This window comes from Mobula birostris, chromosome 5 (genome assembly GCF_030028105.1).
Source record: "Mobula birostris isolate sMobBir1 chromosome 5, sMobBir1.hap1, whole genome shotgun sequence".
NCBI classification, from domain to species: domain Eukaryota; kingdom Metazoa; phylum Chordata; class Chondrichthyes; order Myliobatiformes; family Myliobatidae; genus Mobula; species Mobula birostris.
In genome coordinates, this window is record NC_092374.1 from 19909918 (window position 1) to 19936803 (window position 26886).

Sequence of the window (26886 nt, forward strand, 5' to 3'; positions counted from 1 at the left end):
AACTGCAACACCATATTCTTATTGTTTTCCCATGTCTCTCTCTGATGTACTGAGGAAACAAAATGATCTGCATGGATGACACGCAAGACAGTTTTTCATTGTATGTTGCTACATGTGACAACAATGGACCAATTTAACAAATTGTTTTCTACAGACATACAAGGCTTTGGTGAATCTTGCACTAGGACACCTAGATCGCTCCACATCTCAGAGCTCTGCAATCGCTCACAATATACTTTCTTTCGATTGTTCCTGGCAAAATGTACATTGTCACATTTTCCCACATTGGAATTTATTTGCCAATTTCTGTTTGGAAATTTAGTTTGTCTATATCCCTTTGTAGCCTCCTTATGTTCACAATTACTGTCCTATATGTTTGTGCAAATGCAGCCACCATATCTTTGGTGCCATCATATGTTATTTATAAAAACTACAAAGAATTGAGGCCCAAGTCCCAATTCCCAAGGCATGCCATTTATTTTTCCTTACTGACAAGAAAAAATCTCACTTACGCCTTTTCTCTCCTTCCAGCGAGCATGCTGTTATGATACCTTCCACACTGTGAACTGATAATTTCTGCCGAAATTCTTACCATAACACTTTAGTATCAGAACAGACTCAAAAGGCTGAATAGACTCCTCTGTGTTATAGTCTTTATCCTATTCTTTCCATAAAATCTAAGTCTGGGACAATCACTGATTCCATTTCATTCACAATACATGTTAATTCTTCAAACAGTGACGGCAAGGTTATCATATACTTAAAAAAAAAGCTTGTTGACCTTACCTGATTACCTTGAATATTTTTGTTTATGCCCTACTATAATGTTTTTCATAATAGGATCTAACATTTTCCCATTGACCAATGCCAGACTAAATTCTACCACCAAACACATCTTCACATCATCCCTGCCCTGCTCTCTGCTTTCCACAGGGATCACACTCTCCATGATTCCCTTATCTACTCACCCCTTCCCACTGATCTTCCCCCGGCACTTACCCCTATTCTACCCCTGCCCACTCACCTCCTGTCTCATTGCCATTCAGGGCTCCAAACAGTCCTTCCAGTTGAGACAACACTTCACCTGTGAGCCTACTGGGGCCAGTTACTGTATCCTGGTGCAGCTTCATCTAGATGCTTTAGAGGAGGCTGTACTGGGATTGGGGCACCGCTTTATTGAGTACCTTTGCTCTGTGTTCAACAAGCAGGATTGCCCAATGGCTGCTTGTTGCAATTCCAATTCCCATTCCCATTCCGACATGTTAGTCTATGGCCTCCTCTACTGCTGCGATGAGGCCCCTCTGAGTTTGAAGGAGCAATACCTCATATTCCATCTGGGTAGTTTCAAACCTGACGGCAGGAGCAATGATTTCTCTAACTTCCAGTGATTTCTCCCCTCTCTTCCTTCTCTCTCATTTCAACTCCCCTTTTACCTCCTTTTCTCACCTGCCTATCATCTCCCTCTGGTACCCCTCTCCTCTCTTCTCCCATGGCCCACTCTCCTCTCCTATCAGACTCCTTCTTGTTCAGTCCTTTACCTTTCCTCCCTATCACTTCCCTGCTTCTCACTTCATCCATCCCCTCCCCTGCCCACCTACCTTTCCCATCACTTGGTCTCACTTAACACCTGCCAATTTATATTCCTTCCCTTCCAACCACCCACTTATTCTGGTTGCTTCTCCCTTACATTTCCGCCCTGATGAAGAGTCTCAGCCAATTTCGTGACTGTTTATTCCTTTGCATAGAAGCTGCCTGACCTGCTGATTTCCTCCAGCATTTTGTGTGAGTTACTCTAGATTTCCAGCAGCTGCAGAATCTCTCATGTTTATGCTAGTCTACTGTATATCTTTCTATTTTCATGGCACCAAAGCAAAACTCCCACCCACCTTTAAACAAAAGCAATCCAAATATAAATACAGAAAGTAACAGCAGAGTAAACATGAGGACTAGACATCTCAAGCACTAAGATCATGGCTGATGCTTTATTTCAAGTCCACATTCCCAGTGGGTCCGCATAATCTCTGATTCCCTTTGCATTCAAAGCTCTGTCAATCCCAGCCTTGGATATCACCATCCACAACTCTCTGGGGTAGAGAATTCTAAAGACAAACAACCCTACAAACAAAGATATTTCTCTTCATTGCCATCATAAATGGCTCACCACTTATGCTCAGACCATGACTCCAGTTCTGGTCTCTGTGGAACTCTCTCAGCATGAAAACCATCAATCACCTCCCAAAGCCTATATGTCTCAATGAGTATTGACCAGAGTTATTTAACCTCTCCACAAAGATTAAACCTTTATCTCAAGAATGCCACTAATCCTGTGCTAAATCTATATCCTGCACCAACCTGATAAGCTACACAAAGCCCTATATCCCTTGTTACCTTCAATATTCAAAACTCCATTAATAGTAAAGTAACCATGGGACTCAGGATCATATCCTCAACTAGGGCTAACATTACAATCGTTGGGTAATTGTCCTCAGTAGCATTTCTAGGCTAATGCTTTTCATGTTTCAACTGTGTACATTCTACATATATGAGAATTTCGATCTGACAATATTGTTATGTATTTAATAGTTCAGTAATATTTGAGTAATCTTGTATCTGTATATTGTTAAGCATTCTTGCTCATTTAAATATTTTATTATGAGTTATGTGTAAAAATATGTGAACGGTGTAGGTCATCACATGATTTGTGCATGCCTTGCTTAAAGTAAAACAGAGATAGATTCGCATTTCAGATTCCCTTTCCTTCTTTTGAATTAGTTTAATGTTTTGAAGTTACAAAACATAACACTGACAATGAAGTTTTTTTTAAATGACCCGGGACAGCTACCAACCTGTTGAAGTGCAGTGAGACATTTGAATTATAAAAAGAGTGCAGCAAGGAACACCAAGTAAACGATACAGCTCAGCACATGCAGAGACTGTCGAGTGAAATAAAAGTCAGTAAGCAGACAAACTCACAGGTTCATAAAGAATGGGCACCAAATGATAATAATCATAAAAAAAAGCAGAAATGGCTGGCTACAGCGCAAAAATTGTCACTTTTGATTACACAACCGGTAACTGCCTCATTTATACTGAGCTAATTGAACAGTATTTTAAAGCAAATGAAATAGCCAGTGAGAAACAAGTACCGATTTTGCTGAGTGCAATGGGATTAAAAGCATACAGTTTCCTTTGAAGTTTAACTGCTCCAACCAAACAAGCAGAAATGAGCTTTGCGGACACTGTGGAAGTAATGCAGGAACATTAAGAACCAAAACCATTGTTGACTGCAGAATGCTTTAGGTTTCATAAGCAGAATCAGAAGGAAGGGGTGTACATTTCAGCGTATGTGGCTGAATTAAAGAAATTGAGCATTGTCAGTTCAGTTATGGGCTTAGTGATACACTGAGTGTCATTTAGTTTGTGAAATATTACAAGGAAACATTCAAAAACAGCTGTTGAAATTGTGGTATCTATGGAAACAGCAGACAGACATTTAATCAAGTTGCAATCAGTAATGAAAGTGAGCATGAAAAAAGATTGCAATGTTTAAACAGAAACCAGCCTGGCCAAACAGATTGTGTTACCACTGTGGCAGGGGCACACATATATCATACCAATGCAGATTTATAGATGAAACTGACAGAAAATGCAACAAAATAGGACACATAAAAAAAAGCTTGCAAGGCAGACAAAAGTAAATGGACTGCATAGAGAAGAGAAAAAGATAAAAAGTCAAGTTGCAGTTTCAAAATGAGCACTAATCTGCATATTGTTGATGAAAAATCTGATGATGATGAGAGTGACGCAGGACTGTATAGCCTTGAGATTAACGGTGTGAAGATTAACAATAGACAACTCATTAAGGCTTACACCAGAAGTGAATGGCAAGTGAATTAAAATGGAATTGGACACTGGCTCAGCTGTTTCAGTCATTCCACAAAATGAGTTTGAACAGTGTTTCAAAGATACTAAACTGAAGCCTGCAGATATCCAACTGAGAAATTATACTGGTGAAAAGATAATTCCATGGAAATGACATTTGATTCAGTGAAATACAACGACCAACAAGTCACATTGGGCTTGTATGTGGTAGAAACAGGAGGGCCAGCATTGTGGGGATATGATTGGTTGAGACAACTACAACGTGACTGGTGATTTATCTACTATTTCTGTGCCATATCTCCTACAATAGAGTCAACTTAGTCAATTAAGAAACATACTGCATGATGCCACAACAGTGTTCTAGGTTGGCATTGGAAAACTCAACCATAGGAATGGTAAAATAGGGTTAAATGAAAATGCCACACCCATTTCACAAAGCCCGTCCAGTTCCTCATACCATCCATGATAAAGTAGCCAGTGAGCTAGATTGCATGGAGGCTGAAGTCTTTCCTAGTCTGAGTGGGGCCCATGGGCAATGTCAGTGGTCCCAGTAGCCAAGAAGAAAGGGTCTGCCAGGATCCGTGGTGATTTTAAGGTTACCGTAAACCCAGTACTGAAAGTAGATCAATACCTCTAACTGTGATAGAGGATATCTTTGTTGAACCTTTCTGGAGGGAAAGACTTCAGCAAAGTCAACTAGCTGAGGCCTGCCTACAAATGGAGATGGAAGAAGAGTCCAAAATATTTCTCACCATGAATACTCACAAAGGGCCCTATCGCTATAATAGGCTTATTTTTGGAGAAGCGTCTGCACCAGCACTCTGGCAGAAAACTATGGATCAGGTGCTGCAAGGCTGCCCAGGCACTCAGTGTTACCTCAGTGTTATATCATTGTTATCAGTAAGGATGACAAGGAACATCCCCAAAACCACAAGACAGTAATAAAGAGATTAGAAGATTATGGGCTGACATGACATGACAAGTCTGAATTCTTTAAACTCTATTCACACTACAGGCGCACAAGTGCTACACAAATGTGCTGAGAAAAATTCAAGCAGTGGTGGATGCCCCAAGTCTAAAAGATGTGTCACTGTTATGGATCTTTAAAGGATCTGTCAACTATTAGAACAGTCCTCCTCCAAGAGGACCACAAACTCATCGTGGGGTTTGGAGGCTTGTATGCTTTGTGCTTTGGCTCTTGAAGACTCTGACCTGGAGTTACATGCTGACTACAGTTCTTTGTGGGAATGGGACCCGCTCTTGGGGTTCCACAATCAGCCGCTATTCGGCATGCCAAAGTCTCGGCCTAAGATTTCAGCATGGATTCAGAAGCCTGGGATCTTGAGGAACTGAAGATGAGCGGATCAAGGGTCGGTGTTGCCACAGGAGACCCATGTGTCGTTGGGGGAGTCAGAACGTGTGCCTGGTGACCCGGGATCTTTGTGATCTCCAGGCACAGAGCTCGGAAAAAGCGACGTAACGGACTTTTAACATCATAAACCAGTGAGTTGTTTGTTATGTCTCCCTGCTCATTGGAAAATGAAGTCACTTCTTTCTCCCCTATTAGGAGAGAGACAGCCTACAGTATGTCGAATTATCGGGTGAACAATGTAGTCTTTGGAGTGACTTGAGGATGGAGGTGAAGAAGATGGCGGCGCAACGGCAGCGCACGCAGCCACTTCGGTGGTGATGTCTGTTATCTGTCAAGTAGGGGACCGTGCACAATTCTGATTTGATGGAGACAGACATGGGAGTACAGAGGAACATCTGGAAAACTTCTGAAATGCCCGCTTTGCTGCCGCTGCTACTGTGTGGTAACCGGAATCTCTGGAGCAGAAGGCCCCGAAATCCTCAGCTTTGCGTGTTTCAGCGGCCGGGGAGAGGTTGAAGGCGCTTGGCAGAGGATGGTGCTCGGGAGGCTGTATCGGAGAGGCTGGTCAGAAGCTCGGAGTTTTCGGACGGATGGACTCAGTGTCGGCTGTGGTCGGCTGCTTCCAAGGCATTGGCAAGTTGACGGTGTCTGGAGGTTTATGGCAGGGAGTTTCTCCCTTTTGCCGCCTGCTAGCGGGGACACAGAAGTTGATCGACTCGGGGACTTTTGAGACTTTATTTACCATGCCCATGGTTTGTTCTTCATCAAATTATGATATTGCTTTGCACTGCTGTAACTATATGTTATAATTATGTGGTTCTGTCAGTGTTAGTCTTTGGTTTGTCCTGTTTTCTGTGATATCACTCTGGAGAAACATTGTATCATTTCTTACTGCATGTATGCATTTCTAAACGACAATAAAAGTGGGATGAGTGTTCCCATAATCTAAAAAAAACTGCAAGTCTGTGTCTTTGCTATTGCTTTGCTCACGCATGAGTGCTGGTAGCGGGTGCACTTTAATTTTGCCGGTGGGGGAGGGGGATTGTTGTTTGCTGCCGTTTACATGTGGGTGGGAGGGGAGCTGGGGGGGCACTTAGGGGTTCTAACATTTAAGTGTCGTTTATTCTTGGGGTTTCCTCTGTTTTCGAGGATGGTTGTGAAGGAAAAGCATTTCAGGATGTATATTGTATACATTTCTCCGACATTAAATTGTACCTTTGAACCTTTGGTAGGGTCATTCATGCCAAACAGGTGAAAGGGCAAAGGCCAGACTAAGAGTGGTCACTGGTCCTCCAGGTTTTGGGGTTCATCTCAGGGCTAGCAACCCTAACTGGTAAAAATAAATTGTTATGGAAACAGCAATGAAGAATCCTTCTACATCTGTGTGCGACAATATGGGGAAACCAAGGTGGAGGGCCTTCAATGCCTCCCTAAATGTCAGTGGTGTAAGTAAGTAGTGAAAGATTCCTGTCAAATCTGGCTCATGTGCGCCACCTCTTGAACTCATTACTGCACATGGGGCAGAAATGGCAATGGGCAGACTGGTTTGATGTGGCTTTCAAACAGATAAAGGAAGTGGTGATGTTAGACACTGTACTCACACATTATGATTCTCATGGTCCAGTGAAGCTTGCCTGTGACGCCTCGCCTTATGGTATAGAAGCAATCGGGTCATGTTTTGAGTGATGGAAATGAACGCCCCATCACTTTTGCATCACGGTCTCTTACCCCTGCAGAGAAAAATTACACACAGATTGAAAGAGAGGCCTTGAGTCTGGTTTGGAGTGTAAAATGTTTCAACCAGTACTTGTATGGGAGAGAGTTCACCCTCATTACTGATCATCAACCACTACTGTCCATTTTCAGAGGGTCCACTCACACCAGCAGCAGGAATGCAGAGATGGGCTCTATTTCTTGGAGGACACAATTACAAGATTGAATTCACGAGGACGACTAATTATGGAAATGAGGATGGATTATCCCGTTTACCATTGCAAAAGGAAATATCAGAAAAATTTACAAAGAAGACCCTCCTCTTGATGTATTCTCCCTAACACAAATCGGAAGTCTCACTATTATGGGAGATTGATGCAAAGGGAAACATAAAAGACCCCAGACTGTATCAGGTCTCATGGCAACTCCAGATAAGTGGAATGTGCAGCAGAAACTCCAGTTTTACCAGCACCTGGCTGTATTTGCCCTTGATGAGGGCAGCCTTATGTGGAGATTGAGAGTTGTTGCACCATCCAAGCTGAGAGCTAAAGAGTTGGGTGAGCCTCAGGCCTGTCATCTCGGCATGGTCAAAAGGAAAGCATTGGCTCAAAGCTTCATCTGGTGATCTAGGAAAGATCAGCAGATTGAGCAGTTTTCCATGCATTGTACGAGACGCCAACGTGTCCAGAAATTGGCAAGAGCAGTGCATCTCCATCCCTGGGAATGGCCTGGCAGAGGATACATGTGGATTTTGCTGGACTATTCATTGGCACAAATTTCATGGTAGGACTTGATACAGCTACAAAGTGGCCAGAAGTCAGAAGTATTCCCAATAGCCTCCACTACAGCCTTGCAAATTGTTGATGTGTTTAGGAGCTTCTTTGCAAGGACTGGTGTTCCAAAACACTTAGGCCACGGTTTGTGGCAGAACAGTTTCAATCATTCATAAAAATTATTGGAATAAAGCATATTACATCTGCATCATATCACCCATCTACAAATGGCTTGGCAGAAAGGTTTGTCCAGAGTCTAAGGAACACACTGCCAGTAATGTTAATGGAACACACTACGCAGACCCTGAATCAGAAGCTCACCTATTTCATCACACTCCACAACCAACAACTCACCAGCTACGCTGTTCCTGGGTCATCCCTTGTGATCACGCTTGGATCTCCTCAAACCCAATCTCAGAAGGCGTATGCAGAACAAACAGCTGAGACCAATTGAAGGCTCCTCAAACAAGGAGGTTTGGTGTTTCACTCCTGAACAAGCAGTCCCGGCGAGGGACTACAGAGGTGAGCAAAAGTGGGTACTTGGACAGAGTAAGGTCAGAACTGGACCACACTCTTACACAGCGGAGATTGCACATGGTATCACATGGAGGCGACACGTCGATCAGTTGAGGACAGCAGAGTCAATTGTTAAAGATGTTGGTGGCTACCACTGTCAGAACCACTTCCTGCAGTCCGAGAGTCAACTCCTACAACCACCGTGGATTTGGCCCCAGAACCTGAAACTGTTTCACACCCACAAATCTCACCTGCCAAGCAAAGTGATCCCCCCTTGTCAGGAAAGACATTATCCCACAAGAATAAGAAAGCCTCCACAGCAATTAAATCCTTAGGCCTAAATAGGCCAATTTAAAATTTTCTACGCTGTGGATGTCTGTACATAGGAGCTGAATTATATAGTATACTGCATATATAGTCGAGATGCATTTTCTGTTGTGTTGAATTTTATAGCTAAGCATGGAGGAGTGTTGTGTATTTAATATTTCAGTAATATTTGAGTAATCTTGTATATATTGTTTGATTAAGAATTCTTGTTTTTTAAATAACTAATTATGGGTTATATGTAAAAATACGTGAATTAGATATGTCATCACGCTACCATGTGATACTTGCGCACTTTGCTTAAAGTAAAACTCAAAGTTAGACTCACATTTCGGACTCTTGTTTTGAAATTACAAAACATAACCACCATGAAAACTTAGAACTTTTAAACCATTTTCTAGAACTGGACTCAGTAACAGGCATGTTTCTTCATTTTGCCCACAGGATAAGATTCATTTGTGACATAGCACTTGCATTTCAAAGATCTGCATAGTTTTGATAGGACCTCCACATGGTAGAGGCATGTTAGTGCAGGAGAGAGCCTTTGAAAGAAATAAAGTAGCTTGATCAGTTGACTCAGATTATATTCCAAAGTGTTAGTTTAACAAATTGGAATGCAGATTAAAAATGCTGGAAAAATCAGTTAAGGTCTGTGTGATGCAGAAGAGTAAAATGGTTGTATTGATTCAATAAAAAAACAGAATATTATGGAAATGCTCAGCAAGCCGGGAAGCATCTGTGAAGGGGACAATTAGGATAAAATTTCTGGTTGAAGGGTCGGATGGTAGAGCTCAGTTTGCAGTTGCAATCTACCATTTAAATCTTCCCAGCAGCGTGAACATACATACGATACCCTTTCTCCAGCAATATGGTTAAGGTCTGCTGTGATACACCAGAAAATTACTTCATTGATCTTGAACTTTGTACAATCCAGAGTGGGGATTATCCTGGTACAGAGGTTAACTGTGTGAGGAGTGATTAAACAGACCAGATTTATACACTCTCATATTCTTTTTAGAGATAGAGCACGGTAATAGGCTGTGAAGAGCCCGCACTACCCAATTATACTCATATGACCAATTAACCTACTATCCCATATGTCTTTGCAATGTGGGAGGAATGCGGAGCACCCAGAGGGAATCCACATGGTCATGGGGAGGATGTTCAAACTCTTTATAAACAGTGGTGAGAATTGAACTTAGGTCTTCTTCTGAAAGAATGATCGACATTGAAATAATCAGACTTTTAATGGTGCTGAACATGGTAAATTTAGGGACCATGATTATCTTGCCTAGGGTGCCTAGGCTCACAATAAATAGTCAGACAAAATTAGAAAAGGTTCCTTTTACCCAGAAAGAAGAGAATCTTTGGAATTCCCTATCAAAAATGTCTGCAGGGGTTCAGTTGCTGATTATGTCCTGGGCAAAAATTGAGACATTTTTGAATTTTAGTGTAATCAATGATTATGGGGTTTGAGTGGGAAAATAACACTGAGATAGAAGATCAGCCAGGATCTTATTGATAGGCAGATCAGGCTAAAGGGGCTGAGGGGCCTATTTTTGCTTTTGTTTCTCACATTCATGTAGAATCCTGGAGTATCACAGCAGAAATCTTTGGAAGAACTTATCCATGCCAACCAAGTTGCCCATCTAAGCTAGTCCCATTTACTTGTCTTTGGCCCATATGTCTCAAACTTTTCCTATCCATGTACTAAGGTGAGGGGGTGTGGGGTGGAGGGCAGCACAGTAACAGAGAGGTTACCATAACTCTACTTACAGTGACTGCTCCCAAGTTTGTACATTCTCCCCACGACCATGTGGGTTTCGTCCAGATGTTCCAGTTTACTTCTGCATTCCAGGGATGTATGAGCTTGTAGATTCATTAATCATGTGGATGTAAAATGGATGGTGTGGGCTCGATGGGTCAGAAGGGCCTGTAACAGTGCTGTATCGAATACTTATCTAAATGTCTCTTAAATACTGTTATTGTCCCTGTCTCAACTATCATCCTGTTCTATATACACATCATTCTCTGTGTGAAGAAAGTTTCCCTCAGCTGCCCTTTAAATATTTCTCCTTTTGGCTTGAACCTGTTCACTTTCCTTCAGAAAAAAATGTGCACTTACCCTATCTATACCCCTCATAATTTTATACACCTCTGTATGGTCACCATTCCGTTTCCCACAGGCCAAGGAACGGTGTGCCCAACCTCTCCCCCCTGATTCAGGCCCTTGAATTCTGGCAACATTTGTCTGTCAATAAAGAGGTAGAGGAATCTATTATCAAAACTATTTTGCTTTTGTTTAATGTTTTCCTTAAATTATTTTTTATATTTATATTTAAATGGGCATTTAAAAATACTTTGTCCTTTTTTATTTGTTTACTTCAGGGTTCAGACTTATTTATCACATGTACATCGAAACATACAGGGAAGTGAACCCCCATCCTTCAACCCACCCAGCCCCTGCACATACTAACCCCAGGACAGGCCGTCATCAGTCCCCAGCCTCCAGTGAACTCGTGAATTCACAAACAGTGGACTTTCAATTTCTTCAGCGGACTTGCAGAGATTCACAGATTTGGGGCTCCAGGCATTAGGCCTTGACTTCCCAGCTTCCAATTGAGCTTCAGACTTCAATCTTCGTTATTGACCTCTGGACTCATTGATGAGGGCACCCCCAAATCCTAGGCCTCGAACTCCAGTCTCACCAATTCATGTACCAAGGCTGGCACCAGCTGTTGTGTATCCTGCCCACATAAAGCTCTAACCCTGTGACTCCCTGACACTGAGGGTGGGTGGGGGTGAGAGGGTGTTCTGCCGGCACGACATCCAACTACAGATGTCCCACATCTGTGTTCCTGGCCTTCAAACATGGAAGGCTTTTAAATGACTCTGAGATTATTTAATACCAGTGACAGATTTTACATCCATCTTCAGCTGGAGGTCAGAGACCTTCTGGGGCAGGAGCTCTGTGCACTGCCCTGCCTATGCTATTGAAAAACAGATGGTACTGGCTTGGTCGGGAGGAGAGTGAGATGGGGGTTGCTACCCAGACAGCTCTGTCTAAAATGTATGTATACACTTGTGTAATATAAGCAAACAAGAAGGCAGTTAGATCCCATTGAGACCATTTAAGCAGCTTGATGATAATGGCCAGATAATCTAGTTTTCAGTGATGTTGATATATATCACTCTGGACAGAGCGGAGAACTCCAAAGTGGGCTGATAGCATCTGAGTAAAATGGCTTATCCTGTATTAACCCTCTCAAACTCGGTAAGAGTTTTAAATTTTACAACAAGATCTACCTAAACAGGATTGGTATATTTGTTCTCTGCTTATACTATAAACCTGCACCCTGGAACCAATACATTGAATCTTTGCTTCACTCCTTCAATGCCAAGTGCACTCAGTGGCCACTTAATTAGGTACCTCTTGAAATTAATAGAGTGGCCACTGACTGTATGTCTGTGGTCTTCTGTTGCTACAGCCCATCCACTTCAAGGATCAATGTGTTGTACATTCAGAGATGCTCTTCTGCACACCACTGTTGTAACGCACGATTATTTGAGTTACTGTTGCCTTCCTGCCAGCTTGAACCAGTCTGGACATTGTCCTCTGACCTTTCTCAATAACAAGGTTAATCTCTCACAGAACTGCCACTCATTAGATGTTTTTTTTTCATTTTTCATACCATTCTCTGTAAGCTTAAGAGATGGTTGTGCATAAAAATCCCAGGAGATCAACAGTTTCTGAGATACTCAAACTACCTGGCACCAAAAATCATCACACAGTCAAAGTCACTTTGATCACCTTTCTTCCCCATTCTAACATTTGGTCTGAACAACAACTGAGCCCCTTGACCATGTCTGCATGCTTTTATGCATTCAGTTTCTTCCACATGACTGGCTGATTAGATTTTTCCATTAATGAGCTGCTGCACAGGTGTACCTAATAAAGTGGCCAGTGAGTGTATATCATTTTAAAGTTGTCTAACAAACTGAATAATCTAATATTGTGTATTCTCTGTGAATGAATAAATTAAAAAAATCTAAACAACACATTTAAGATGCAATATTTTTAGCGTTCCACACAACAACACAATGGAAGATTTCACATGAATGGGATGACATAACGGACCTGATTGCCAAGAATTCAGCATCAGCCAATCTGGACTCAGATACATTTTGTATTAAATATGTATTTTATTATTAATCAGCAAGTGTTTTCAAGAATGTTTTTGCTCTGTATTCAAATGTTTAAGGATGTTGACAAATTCACTTTATTGGAAAATCAGTAAACAAACAAATCATCAATTATGTTAGATCCTTCTTTCCATCATCCTTCAACCTTCCTCAGTGCACCTATCAGCTACTGGGCCCTACCTCACCCCTCTCCTTCTATCCTTACACCAGCTAACTCTACTCTCAGTCCTACTGCAGGGTCTTGAACCAAAACATTTACATTTCTTTCTGCCCACAGATGCCTCTCGACACACAGAGTTCCGCCAGTTTATTTTTTTTTTCACTCCAGATCCCAGCATCTGAATTCTCTTGTGTTTCAATGAATTATCACAGTCCCCTTGTTAATCCTCACAGTTATCACTTTTTAAGTACAGTATGCGTCCAGCTCCTTTTTAAAGTAATTTGAGTTGAGTTCCAGTGATGTTTTCCAAGAAAATTACAATTTCTGGAAAAAAAAGCATATTACAATTAAGAAAGAATGAATCTACCATGTTGTATTAACCATTTCACAAAATCAGTGGCAATGATGACAGCCGTCCTTGATGGGCTGAAGGGCCTGTTTCTGTGCTGTAATGTTCTATGACTCTATAAGTTGAAGGAACACACAAAATCATGCATTGTTGGTACAATAATGCAACTACTTACAGTCGGGGGAGCTATTTGTCTCATCTGTAGTGCAAGAAATGTATAAAAGGGATATATAAAGAGGAAGAAAGAATAAAGTGTAATATATGCGAGTTTGCAGGTGGGTGCGCCTTGTGAGGGGGCTTCAGGATATGACAGACATGCTAAGTGAATGGCGAGGTCATGGCAGATGGAATATCATGTGAAAAAAGGTGCAATATCAACCAGTTTGATAGATAAAACATAAAGGCAGAATTGTCCTTAAGTGATGAGAAACTGAAAGGCATTGATTTTCAAAGGGTCCTGGGTGTTCATGTACACAAAAGAAGAGAGAATCTCTGGGGTGTTATATTTTTCGGATGCCCGCTGCAGTTTCACATTATGTGTTTGGCTGGTAATGCCCTCAGAACGACTGGCATAAGGAAAAATGCCGTATTGCCTTTGCTGACCATCTCCCAAGAACATTTGACTGGCTGACAGCAGATCCCCTTAGGATTTATTACTGCATAAATGCATGAAGGCTGTTCTTTTATTATATATGAATATTAATATTATACTACTTAATAATGAATTAGGCAACCAATTTAGAAGCTGATTAATAATTAGAATCTCATTGACGACATCTGGAGCTTGTTTGTTCAGCTATGTAATTGTTTTTTCCTCCATTCTCTGAGTGTAAAAATGATCAAATTACCTTCAGTGTAAATCAGCCCACTGCAAAGGATGTGGTAATAAACCACCTAATCTGTAATTCACAAACATTGATACTAGTCTGGAATCTTCATTTTTACGGGGAAGCGCTTTGTTGGTGTTCTTCTTCTTAAACCCATCACCCTAAAAGGGTACAGGCTGCCGACAGGAGCTCGCCAGAGTGCTCTGTAGTGGGCTAGTCTTTCAAGTTGTTTCCAGGTGTAGCCCATATTTGAAGACCCTTCCTCTCCCAGGAATGAAATCTTTGGAGCTTCTGTTGGTGTTTCTTTCTTCTTTTTCTTGGACCCTTAGCTCCCAGTGAAGCATAGGCCATTGATTACCTCCTATCTCCATCGTCCAAAGTCGATTGGATGGTTGGAGCTCATCAATAGTTCTGTAATCCATTTTATCCATTGTACTGGGGATTGGCCTGTACAGCTTCACCAGAGCCCTGTTAGCTGGCTTTACCCATTTCATCCTATCACAATAGACAATAGACAATAGGTGCAGGAGTAGGCCATTCAGCCCTTCGAGCAGAATGGGGACCTAGCCTTGGATTCTGGGAAGCAGAGTTTGTGCAGCTGTGGGTTTTTACGGTATGGGGTCGCTGGCCCCATGTCCCAGCCTCCTCCTTTCACAGCCGGGCTTGGTGGTCCATGGTGGTGTTCTGCCCTTTGTTGCATGGATGCTTCACACAATCAGAATCAGTATATTATCACCGACATGTGACGTGAAATTTGTTAACTTAGCAGCCGCAGTTCAATGCAATACATAATCTAGCAGAGAGAGAGAAAATAATAATAAATAAAATGAAACATAATAATAAATAAAAAAATAAATAAATTACGTGTATTGAATAGATTTTAAAAATGTGCAAAAACAGAAATACTGTATATTTAAAAAAAAAGTGGGGTAGTGTTAAAAGCTTCAATATCCATTTAGGAATCGGATGGCAGAGGAGAAGAAGCTGTTTCTGAATCACTGAGTGTGTGCCTTTAGGCTCTTCTATCACCTACCTGATGGTAACAGTGAGAAAAGGGCATGCCCTGGGTGCTGGACGTCTTTAATAATGGACACTGCCTTTCTGAGACACAGCTCCCTAAAGATGTCCAGGGTACTTTATAGGTTAGTACACAAGATGGAGCTGACTAGATTTACAACCTTCTGCAGCTTCCTTTGGTCCTGTGCAGTAGCCCCTCCACACCAGACAGTGATGCAGCCTGTCAGAATGCTCTCCATGGTACAACTATAGAAGTTTTTGAGTGTGTTTGTTGACATGCCAAAGCTCTTCAAACTCCTAATAAAGTATAACTCCTGCCTTGTCTTCTTTATGACTACATCGAAATGCTGGGACCAGGCTAGATGCTCAGAGACCTTGACACCCAGGAACTTGAAACTGTTCACTCTCTCCACTTCTGATCCCTCTATGAGGATTGGTATGTGTTCCTTCGTCTTACCCTTCCTGAAGTCCACAATCAGCTCTTTCGTCTTACTGACATTGAGTGCCAGGTTGTTACTGCGGCACCACTCCACTAGTTAGCATTTCTCACTCCTGTACACTATCTCAGTCACAGTTAGAGATTGCTCATTCATCAAAGGAAATGCTGCAAAGGCATTTTGTAGGGGGCATAATTTTAAGGTAATTGGAGGAAAGTATAGGAGGAATGTCAGCGGTGAGCTTTTTACACAGAGAGTGGTGGGTGCATGGAACGCTGTGCCAGGAGTGGTTGTACAGGCAGATACATTAGGGGCATTTAAGAAACTCCCAGACTAGCACATGGATGATAGAAAACTGGAGGAGTATGTAGGAGGGATGGGTTACATTGAGTTTAGAGTAGGTTAAAAAGTTGGCACAACATCATTGGCTAATGGGAATTTACTGTGCTATAGTGTTCTATGTTCTCATTGTTCACTTTGAAGTATTTCTGAATAAAAACAGACATGGACATTATATACTGTCAATAGTCAACATTTTGTGTGTGTCATCCACCCTGCAGCTTCACAGGCTTCTTTTCCCTCCTTTCTGGGTCTGATAAAAGGTTTTCAAGCTGAAGTATCTATCTCTGTTTTCCTTCCTACAGATGTGGCCTGGTTTGCTGAGTACTTCCAGCACTTTCAGTTTTCATTGTAGAATTCCAGCGTTGGAGTTTTTAAAAAATTATAGCGTCATAGAGTCATCAAAGGCCCTTTGGCCCATCTAGTCCATGCCGAACAAGTTAAAATGCCTCCCTCCATTGACCTGCACTGGGACCATAGCCCTCCATACCCCTACCATCCATGTGCCTGTTCAATCTTCTCTAAAATCTTGAAATCGAGCTCACATGCACTACTTGTGCTGGCAGCTTGTTCCACACTCTCACAAGTGTGAAACATCTGAGTGAGATGTTTCCTCTCATGTTCCCTTTAAACTTCCTTCCCTTCATCCTTAACTTCTGGCTGTAGCTTCACCCAACCTCAGTGGAAAATTCTTTATGACCCTATCCACCTGTGATGCTACTTTTAATGAATTATGGACCTGTATTCACAGATTCCTTTGTTCTACGGCACTCCTCAGTGCCATACAGTTCACCCTGTGAGACCTACCCTGTTTAGTCATATCAAAGTGCAAAACCTCGCACTTGTCTGCATTAAATTCCATCAGACATTTTTCAGCACATTTTTCCAGCTGGTTCAGATCCTGCTATATCTCGATTTATACAGTGCTCATATATTCAATATCTTAGAATATCTTCCAATAACTACTGATGTCAGGCTCAATAACCTATAATCTCCTGATTTGTTTCTTGAGCCTTTCTTAAACAGCGGAACAGCATTGGCTAGTGGATTGGTTAACCAATAGAAGGCGGAGAGTTGCATAAATGGGTGTTTCTCCGGTTGGCAGTCGGTGGTGAGTGGGGTGCCACAGGGGTCGGTGCTGGGCCCACAGCTGTTTACCATTTACGTTGATGATTTGGAAGAGGGGACTGAGTGTAGCATAGCAAAATTTGCTGATGACACTAAACTGAGTGGAAAAGCAAATTGTACTGAGGATGTGGAGAGTCTGCAGAGGGATATAGATAGGCTAAGTAAGTGAGCCAAGGTCTGGCAGATGGAATACAATGTTGGTAAATGCAAGATCATACATTTTGGAAGGAATAATAGAAGAGCAGATTATTATTTAAATGGTGAAAGATTACAGCATGCTGTTGTGCAGAGGGACTTGGGAGTGCTTGTTCATGAATCGCAAAAAGTTGGCTTGCAGGTACAACGGGTTATTAAGAAGGCAAACGGAATGTTGGCCTTCATTGCTAGAGGGATTGAATTCAAGAGCAGGGAGGTCATGCTGCAACTATACAGGGTACTGGTGAGGCCGCACCTGGAGTACTGTGTGCAGTTCTGGTCTCCATACTTGAGGAAGGATATACTGGCTTTGGAGGCAGTGCAGAGGAGGTTCACCAGGTTGATTCCAGGGATGAAGGGGTTAACCTATGAAGAGAGATTGAGTCGCCTGGGACTACACTCTCTGGAGCTCAGAAGAATGAGGTGGGATCTTATAGAAACATGCAAAGTTTTGAAAGGGATAGATAAGATAGAAGTAGGAAAGTTGTTTCCATTGGTAGGTGAGACTAGAACTAGGGGACATTGCCTCAAGATTCAGTGGGGAAGATTTAGGACGGAGATGAGGAGAAACTGTTTTTCCCAGACAGTGGTGAATCTGTGGAATTCTCTGACAAGGGAACCAGTGGAGGCTTCCTCACTAAATATATTTAAGATACAGTTAGTTATGTTTTTACATAGTAAGAGAATTAAAGGTTATGGGGAGAAGGCAGACAGATGGAGCTGAGTTTACGGACAGATCAGCCATGATCTCATTGAATGGTGGGGCAGGCTCGGTGGGCCAGATGGCCTCCTCCGGCTCCTATTTCTTATGTTCTTATGTTCTTATTATGCTATCCTCCAATCTTCCAGTACCTCACCTGTCGCTAAGGATGACTTAAATATCTCTGCTCAGGCCCCTGCAATTTCTGCACTTGCCTCCCACAGGGTCTGAGGGAACACATTGTCAAGCCCTGTAGATTTATCCACTCTAATGTGCCTTAAGGAGGCAAACACCTCTTCCTCTATATAATCTGTATAGTGTCCATAAAGTTGATGCTACTTTGCCTCACTTCTTTAGACTCTCTCTCTGAGTAAATACTGATGCAAAAAATTCATTAAAATCTCTTTTGGCTCCACACGTGGATTACCATTCTGATCTTCCTGAGAACCAATTTTGTTCCTTGCAATCCTTTTGCTCTTAATGTATCTGCAGAATCCCTTAGGATTTCCTTCACCATTTTTCCTAGGGCAACCTCATGCCTTCTTTTAGCCTTCCCGATTTCTTTCTTGAGTGTTCTCTTGTATTTCTTATTCTCCATAAGCATCTCATTTGTTTCTACCTGCCAATACCTATTATGCACCTCCTTTTTTTTCTCTTAACCATGGTCTCAATATCTCTTGAAAACCAAAACTTTCTATCAAAAGGGGTGAGAAGAACTGAATATATTTACATAGCAAGTTGTGACCTGGAAATCATTGCCTGGAGGCAGATTTTAAAATAAATTCCTAAAGGAAATTGTATAATTGGCAGAAGAGGGAACTTTGCAATGGGTGGTGTTGTCCATTGATCCTTTCTACAATTAATGCCCTATAGGTTTGCTAAGTACACCCACAGAAAAAGAATCTTAGGGTTGTATATGGTGACACGTATGCACACTGATAATACGTTTAACTTTGAAATTTGAAAAGGTGACAAGCAGTGTATTCCCTGAAATTTAGAATGTTAAGGGATAATTTGATTGAAGTTTACAAAAGCAAGTTTGATTTAACATTCCTATTAAAAATTTGCAAATAGTGATGTCAAATGTGTGTTCTTCCAGCATTTTATTTATATTACTCTGCATTTCCAGCATGTGCAGAATCTTTTGAGTTCATAATGGTGCTGTCATATCTCTTTAATGGGTGGAAGTGGATCTGGGTTGGGTGCAGAGTGTGAAAGCATATGGTGTGCACTCAGTGGCAGGCTTATGTAACCCTCTCACCAGGCTCGGACACAAACCTGACTTGTAACTGAGCTCATTTAACAGCCACGTGACTCAAAGGCCACCTTTCGTAAACAATATACGTCTAAGGTCAGTATGATTTGAGGCTCAACCAAATGGGAACATTGGGATGCTCCGATTAAAGAAACTTCAATTTGAGCGAATATTGTGTAAATACTGCCCATACATAATTGTCGGTCAACAAAAAATATCAATTATAAAGAAAGTATATTTACCAATTTCAGCATTATCACTTAATAGAAAAAAAGAAATAAGAATAAAGGAAAAGAAAAGGGCCCATAACAGTTCAACCAGTCCACTGTGCACGTGACCAACGGAGTTAATACTGGAGTAGTCAGGGGCATATCTCTTACTCATGAGGTGGACCCACAGTCAGTGTGAAAACACCCAGCACATTTTCGAACTCCCCTGGAAAACTATCTCAAGCAAACTGGCTCTATCTCCCTTGGAGCCATTCATCTGCACAAAGCACTTCTTGCAAAGGGGACTCTCCTTCCAATGGCATTCTGTGGAAACTTCCCTTCTGTCCTGATCTGCAGCTCCCACGAAAAGACTCCAAAGCAGACTACTGTCCTTCAGAAAACTCTTCCCCACAGCTCTCTAGAACCTTCCCTCACATCCTACAGTTGTGATTGGCTGACTCACATTCCTAAGTTGGACAAAAGGGGTCCTTATCTGAGCCAAAGCCAAAACACACTTTCCCACATGCCACACTGCTTTTACAGCTAACATAAACTACCTCACAGCATAGCAGTGGAAATCTTAACCAGACTACGACATATCCAAAAAAGATAGAGGTTTATTTACAAGGTCCTATCAATTCTCCAAATCTTTGCTGTAAACACGGATTCCTGTGAAGCTGTTATACTGTTTGATAAGCAGGCACACCACTTTCCAATTGAATTGCAATATAATAATGCACACATACACAGGCAAACATACATGTAAATCATGGGTAGGGCCCTCCCCACAAATGAGTACATTTCACGAGACGTTGTCGGAGGAAAGCAGCAACTATCATTAGGGAGCCCCACCACCCAGGTTATGGTCCCTTCTCATTGCTTCCGTTGGAAAGAATATACAGGGCTCACACTACCAGGTTAGAAACAATTATTACCCCCCAACCATCAGGCTCCTGAACTAAACGGGATATCTTCACTCAATTTCGTTCGTCCCAACTCTGAACTGTTCCAACAACTTATAGACTCACTTTCAAAGACTTTTCATCTCATGTTATCGATATTTATTGCTTATTTATTTATTATTATTATTCCTTTCTGGTTTTGCACAGTTTTTTTTTGTCTTTTGCACACTGGTTGAATGCCCTAGTTGGTGCAGTCTTTCATTGATTCTGCTGTGGTTATTATTCTATGGTATGCCCACAAGAAAATGAATCTCAGGGTTGTATATGGTGACATATATGTACTTTGAAAATAAATTTAGTTTGAACTTTGAACGAGCGCGCGTGCACACAAACACACACAGAAAAGAGCTTGCTGTATTATAGTGATTATGTTGCAAAGTTTATACCTTATACTTTATTGTCGCCAAACAATTGATACTAGAACGTACAATCATCGCAGTGATATTTGATTCTGTGCTTCACGCTTCCTGGAGTACAAATCAATAGTAAATATTAAAAATTTAAATTATAAATCATAAATAGAAAATAGAAAAGGGAAGGTAAGGTAGTGCAAAAAAACCAAGAGGCAGATATTTGGAGGGTACGGCCCAGATCCGGGTCAGGATCCGCTCAGCAGTCTTATCACAGTTGGAAAGAAGCTGTTCCTAAATCTGGCCGTACGAGTCTTCAAGCTCCTGAGCCTTATCCCGGAGGGAAGAAGGACGAAAAGTGTCTTTAATCTTGAAGGTGAGTTAACAGCCATTACAGAATTCAGACAACTGAGCATTATAGCAATCCATGGTGTGGAAATTTGTTCCTGATAGTTTGCATTAAAGGTACAAGATATATTGGAAGGCGATCATCAAGTCCACTACTAAGATGTGGCCTTTTTGATTGTCAACGAAACTGGGTTTTGGAAGTCGAGTGCAAACCTCCTTCCATTATTCAAATGTGCACTTGACTCTTAACTACAAATTGTGTTTCCTCTCCAGTCACTGCTTCAATCCTCCACACCTCTCATCCTCCGATCATCCCATCCCTCACATTCCCCATTGTACTTACATCCTAACAGGCTTACCCACCCACGCTCCATTTCACAACCACACCACCCACCCATAGAGCTCTTCCACATTACACCTTCCTTCACACCCAATCGCCCTCCTGTACCTCTCCACCACCACCTCTACCCTTTTCATGTCATTTCCTTGCAATAAAAGGCAAGACACTATTCAGTGCCAGGCTGCGCGATCTGCCTGCAATGAGTCAGCTGCATTTAAATATAAATTTAACCACATTATGAAAGGATGGTTCAAGGGCTAAACAAGATTTCTGAAGGTACCACTAGAACAGCAGAATCACAGCAGAAAATATCAATGATAAATGTATCCCAATTTTCCATTCAGGATATTAAAATGATACAAGGTAGTTATAAAATGGTAAAAAGTATAAAAAACCTGCCTCCAAAAATAGCACTGCATTATTAATCAGCATAAGGTCTGTAGTTCTTCAACTAAGTAAGGAATTATGAATAAGTAGTTTTAATTATTTATTTATGATTTATTGAGGTACAATGCAGAATGGCCCCATTTGGCCTTTCAAGCCACCCCGACCAGAATGCCCCAATTTAATCTGAGCCTAATCTTGGGACAATTTACAATGGCCAATTAACCTACAAACTGATAGGTCTTTGGACTGTGGGAGGAAACCAGAACACTTGGGAAAAACCCAAGCGGCCATGGGGTGAACGTACAAACTCGGTTGAGTGAACTCGGCCTTTTCTCCTCGGAGTGATGGAGGATGAGAGGTGACCTGATAGAGGTGTATAAGATGATGAGAGGCATTGATCGTGTGGATAGTCAGAGGCTTTTTCCCAGGGCTGAAATAGTCGCCACAAGAGGACACAGGTTTAAGGTGTTTGGGAGTAGGTACAGAGGAGATGTCAGGGGTAAGTTTTTTACACAGAGGGTGGTGAGTGCGTGGAATGGGCTGCCGGCAACGGTGGTGGAGGTGGATACGATAGGGTCTTTTAAGAGACTAGGTTCATGGTGCTTAGAAAAATAGAGGGCTATGGGTAACCCTAAAACAGAGGGCTATGAGTAACCCTAGTAATTTCTAAGGTAGGGACATGTTCGGCGCAACTTTGTGGGCCGGAGGGCCTGTATTGTGCTGTAGGTTTTCTATGTTCTACGTTTCCTTACAAGCAACGTTGAGAATTGAACCTGGGTCGCCTTTACCATAAAGTGTGCTAATCACTTTGCCACATTTATGCTTTATGCTTTCTCATGTTTCTGATGAAAAAAATAGTTGTTTTGCTCACTACTAGATTATTGTAAAAAGCCCTTTCAATTTATTCGTCCCCTCTACCATCTAAACTTGGTTTGATCTGCATGTGATTCCCACTGTTATGACTGAATGAGCCACAAAGAGACTGGAGCTGTAGATGTAAAAGGTTTTTATTCAGTGCAACACACAGACATACAGTGGGACTTGGTGGAAGAATCTTCTGGGAGAATCTTTTGGTGGAAGCTCTCCAAACTCAGGGTACATCAACTTTTATACTCTCAAGAAAAGAGATAACACCAGGTGATTGAATGCAATTTCAATAAGATTCGGATTATTTTGTTGTCTAATATCCCAGGCTGCAACGAAATACTTTGCTTGTGTAAAGCTCACAGAACAAACAGTATACATGGTAATAACAAACACAATGAATTCAAAAGCAATATGATCATGCAAAGAGTAGTACAGCAAGCAGAGAGTCTACAGATCATGGAAATCTTGAGCATCACACACAAAATGGTGGAGAAACTCAGCAGATCATGCAGTATCTAGGGAGGGGGGGAAAGGCAGGTGACTGTTTATTCTGAGGTATGGCAAAAAGAAATATTAAAGTGACAGTCATGGAAGAGATAGATTGAAAGATTTGAAAACATAGCAGAAATACCAGCAAGAAATGTGAAAGAAGGAGATCGATTCTGAAATCTGACGGCGGTGGGAAGAAGCTGTTCTTAGGTCTGGACATCAATGCTTTCAAGCTGTTATATTTTCTCCTAGAAGGCAAAAGAGAGGAAAGACAGAGTACACACACAAAATGCAGGAGGAGTTCACCAAGTCAGGCAGCATCTATATCAATGAATAAGGAGTTAATGTTTCAGACTGAGGCCTTTCAGCAGAAAGCTTCAAATTTTCATATGGTCCTGATGAAGGGCCACGGTCTGAAACATCGACTTTTCATCACTCTCCGTAGATGCTGCCTGACCTGCTGAGTTTCTCCAGCATTTTGAGTGTGTTACTTTCGATTTCCAGCATCTACAGATTCTCTTGTGTTTAGAGATAAGAGATATCCTTGATGATACCATAAGCCTTCCTGATGCCAAGTGCCATGACGATGTACTGGATGGAAGGGTGTGACGAGCCTGTAATGGACTTGGGCAATGTTTACCACTCTCCATGGGTTCTGATGCCATATCAGACTGAGATGCAACTTATCAGGATACTTTCTATAGCGCATCTGTAGAAGATCAAGAAAATCCTCACAAGCAAACTGAAGATTAAGAGGGATTCGCTATTAGTCTGGAAATAGGATACAATTTTGACGGAAGAGAGTAATGGCAGAGGCATAATTGTTTCACGTGAGGTCTGTGACCAGTGGTGTTCCACAGGTATCAGTGCAGAGGCCTCTGTTGCTTATAATAGATATAAATGATTTGGCCAAAAATGTAAGTGGGCTGGCGAATAAATTTGTAAATGGCACAGTGGATAGTGAGGAAGCTTGTCAATGGATACAAAAGGATATATACCAGTTGGAAACATAGGGGTAAAAATGCCATATGGAATCTAATCTGGCCAAGTGTGTGGTGTTGCATTTTGGGAGTTATGTAGAGAAAAGCCCACAGGAACATTAATTTACAGAGGGATCTTGGGGTGCAAATCCATAGCTCCTGTAAGTGGCAGCACAAGTAGAGAGGGTGGTGAAGCATGTAGAATATCTGCTTCAGTAGTCAGGGCTTTGAATACGCAAGACAAGGAGTCAGGCTGCAGTTTAAAACTGCACTTATTCCACATTTGGAGTACTGTGTGCAGTTCTGGTCACTGCATTACAGGAGGCTTTGGAAAGGGTGCAGAAGAAGTTCACCAGGATATGACCTGGATTAGCATTTTTCAGCTATCAGGAGAGGTAGGACAAACCTAGATAGTTTTCTCTGGAACATCAGAGGCTAAGGGGTGACCTAGTAGAAGCAGATCAAATTATGAGGGACATAAATAGGGTAGCATTTGTTCGTAGGAGACAGGCTCTAATGTGGTCGACTGTAGATTGACGGCACCAGTTTTGGTCTCTTTTATTGCGTGATTGTGATACCATTTGTGCTTGCTATCTTGCGTGTGCTTTATGCTGTGTGTGATTGCATCCTGACCCCGGAGTAACACTGTTTGGTTTGGCTCTATTCATGAGTATTCATGTATGGTTGAATAGTAATTAAACTTGAATTGAATTGAATTGATACTGAGAGTCTTTTGACAAGGTAGAAATATCAAATATTAGACAGCATAGCTTTAAGGTGAGAAGGGTAAAATTTAAAGGAAAATTATGAGGCAAGTTTTCTTTTATCTAGAAAGTGTTAGATGCCTGGAATGTGCCGCCAGGGGAAATGGTGAAAATAGGTATGATAGCAATGGTTAAGAGGAACTTTGACAGGCATATGAACAGACAAGGGATGGAGAATTAGGGGCTATTTAAAGGCAGATATACAGTTTAAATTGATATCATAGTCAGCACAGACTTCATGGGCTGAAGGGCCTGTTGTCAAGTTCTACCATTTTATGTTCTATCCTAAGTACCATCAACGCTGTCTTCAAAGCATCTTAAATATCAGCTGGGAAGATAGAAGAGCCAACGTCAGTGTGCTAAATGAAGCAAAAACAGCGAGCATTGAAGTCTATGTCATCAAGAACCAACTAAGATGGAGCAGTCATGTTGTTCGGATGAAAGACGAACGTCTGCCGAAACAAATCTTCTACTCCCAGCTTAAAGGAGGCAAACGTAAAAGAGGTGGACAACAGAAGAGATTCAAAGACGTCTTAAAAGCCAACATGAAGAAATGTAACATCGACATCAACAATTGGGAAACCAATGCCAAGGACAGGAAATTCTGGCAAGCCATCATCTGAGAAGGAACAACAACTTTCGAAGCCAACAGATGTGCAGAATTAGAAGAAAAGAGAAGAAAGTGGAAAGAGAGGCAGCAACAACCAAAGCCTGATCTGCCATTTGGAACTACCTGTCCTGAATGCGGAAGAACTTTCAAAGCCAAGATTGGACTCATAAGCCACTTGAGAGCCCAAAAGTAAATCAACAGAACAAAGACCATCAGCCTCAACCTCAAGGGATAGCCACAACGACGACAACCTAAGTAAACCCAATATGAATTTGGGAACCAGGTGGGGCCACACCTTGAGTACTGTGTACAGTTTAAGCCTCCTTACTTATGGAAAAAATATAATTGCTAGAAAGGCAGTGCAGGAAAGATTCAGTAGACTGGTTCCAGGAACACAGCCAGTCCAGAATGCGGCTTTGTCAATGAGTGAAGAGAAATCGTGTCATCAAGGCATGCGTTCTCTGGAGTTCTGACATGTGAGAGGAGATCTCTTTGATATATAGAATTCAGAATAGTAGTAGTAGCAGAAGGGCGATCGCTCAAGTTGAGTATGATGTTCTCCTAACGGGTTGTCTTTTATTGGGTCCTTGGGTGGCTGTAAAGGCCGATCTGGGATCTACATATTCCAGTGCAGTGTGGGCAAGAGAAGTTGGCAGCTGGAGTTAGTGCTTGGGTCTTTTGGTTGTTCAGTATCCCCTTCACAACTGTCACTTGTTCTCTGCAACACAGCGGAGGTTGTTCTCATGTAGTGCAGCTCTCTCGTGAGCAAAATTTCCTCCAGCTGTATCTATTGAATGCAATGTTTTTCAGTTTTTAGAGGTAATGTTGAAATTCTTCAGGCTGATTTTGATGTTATCTTTGAAGTGTTTCCCTTACCCCTCAGGGGCTCTCTGACCTTCCTTCAACTCGGAGTAAAGGATCTGTTTGGAGAGACATGAGTTAGGCATCCAGATAACATGACCTATACGCTGGAGCTGGTGTTGATTTATTGTGGTGGAGATACTGTTCATGTTGGTCTTCTCCAGTACGCTGGTGTAGTGCATCTGTCTTTCCAGCTGATCCCCAATTTCTTTCATAAGGATCTTTGAAACTATTGTTCCAGGGCATTCAAATGTCTATTGTAGGTGGTCATACAGGGCTGGTTGCTGATTTTATCATTGGCTACCGAGTCCAGAATATAAGGACCACAGTCTCAAAATGAGGAGCAGGCTAATTAGGACTGAGATGGGAAAACTTTCTTTATTTAGTGGGCGGTGAATCTTTGGAATTTTATACCCAAGATGACTGAGGACGTTCAGTCCTTGAAATTAATTCAAAAGATTTATGTATAATAACTGAATCACAGAATACGAGGAAATACAGAAAAATAGCACTGGGGTTTAAATCAATC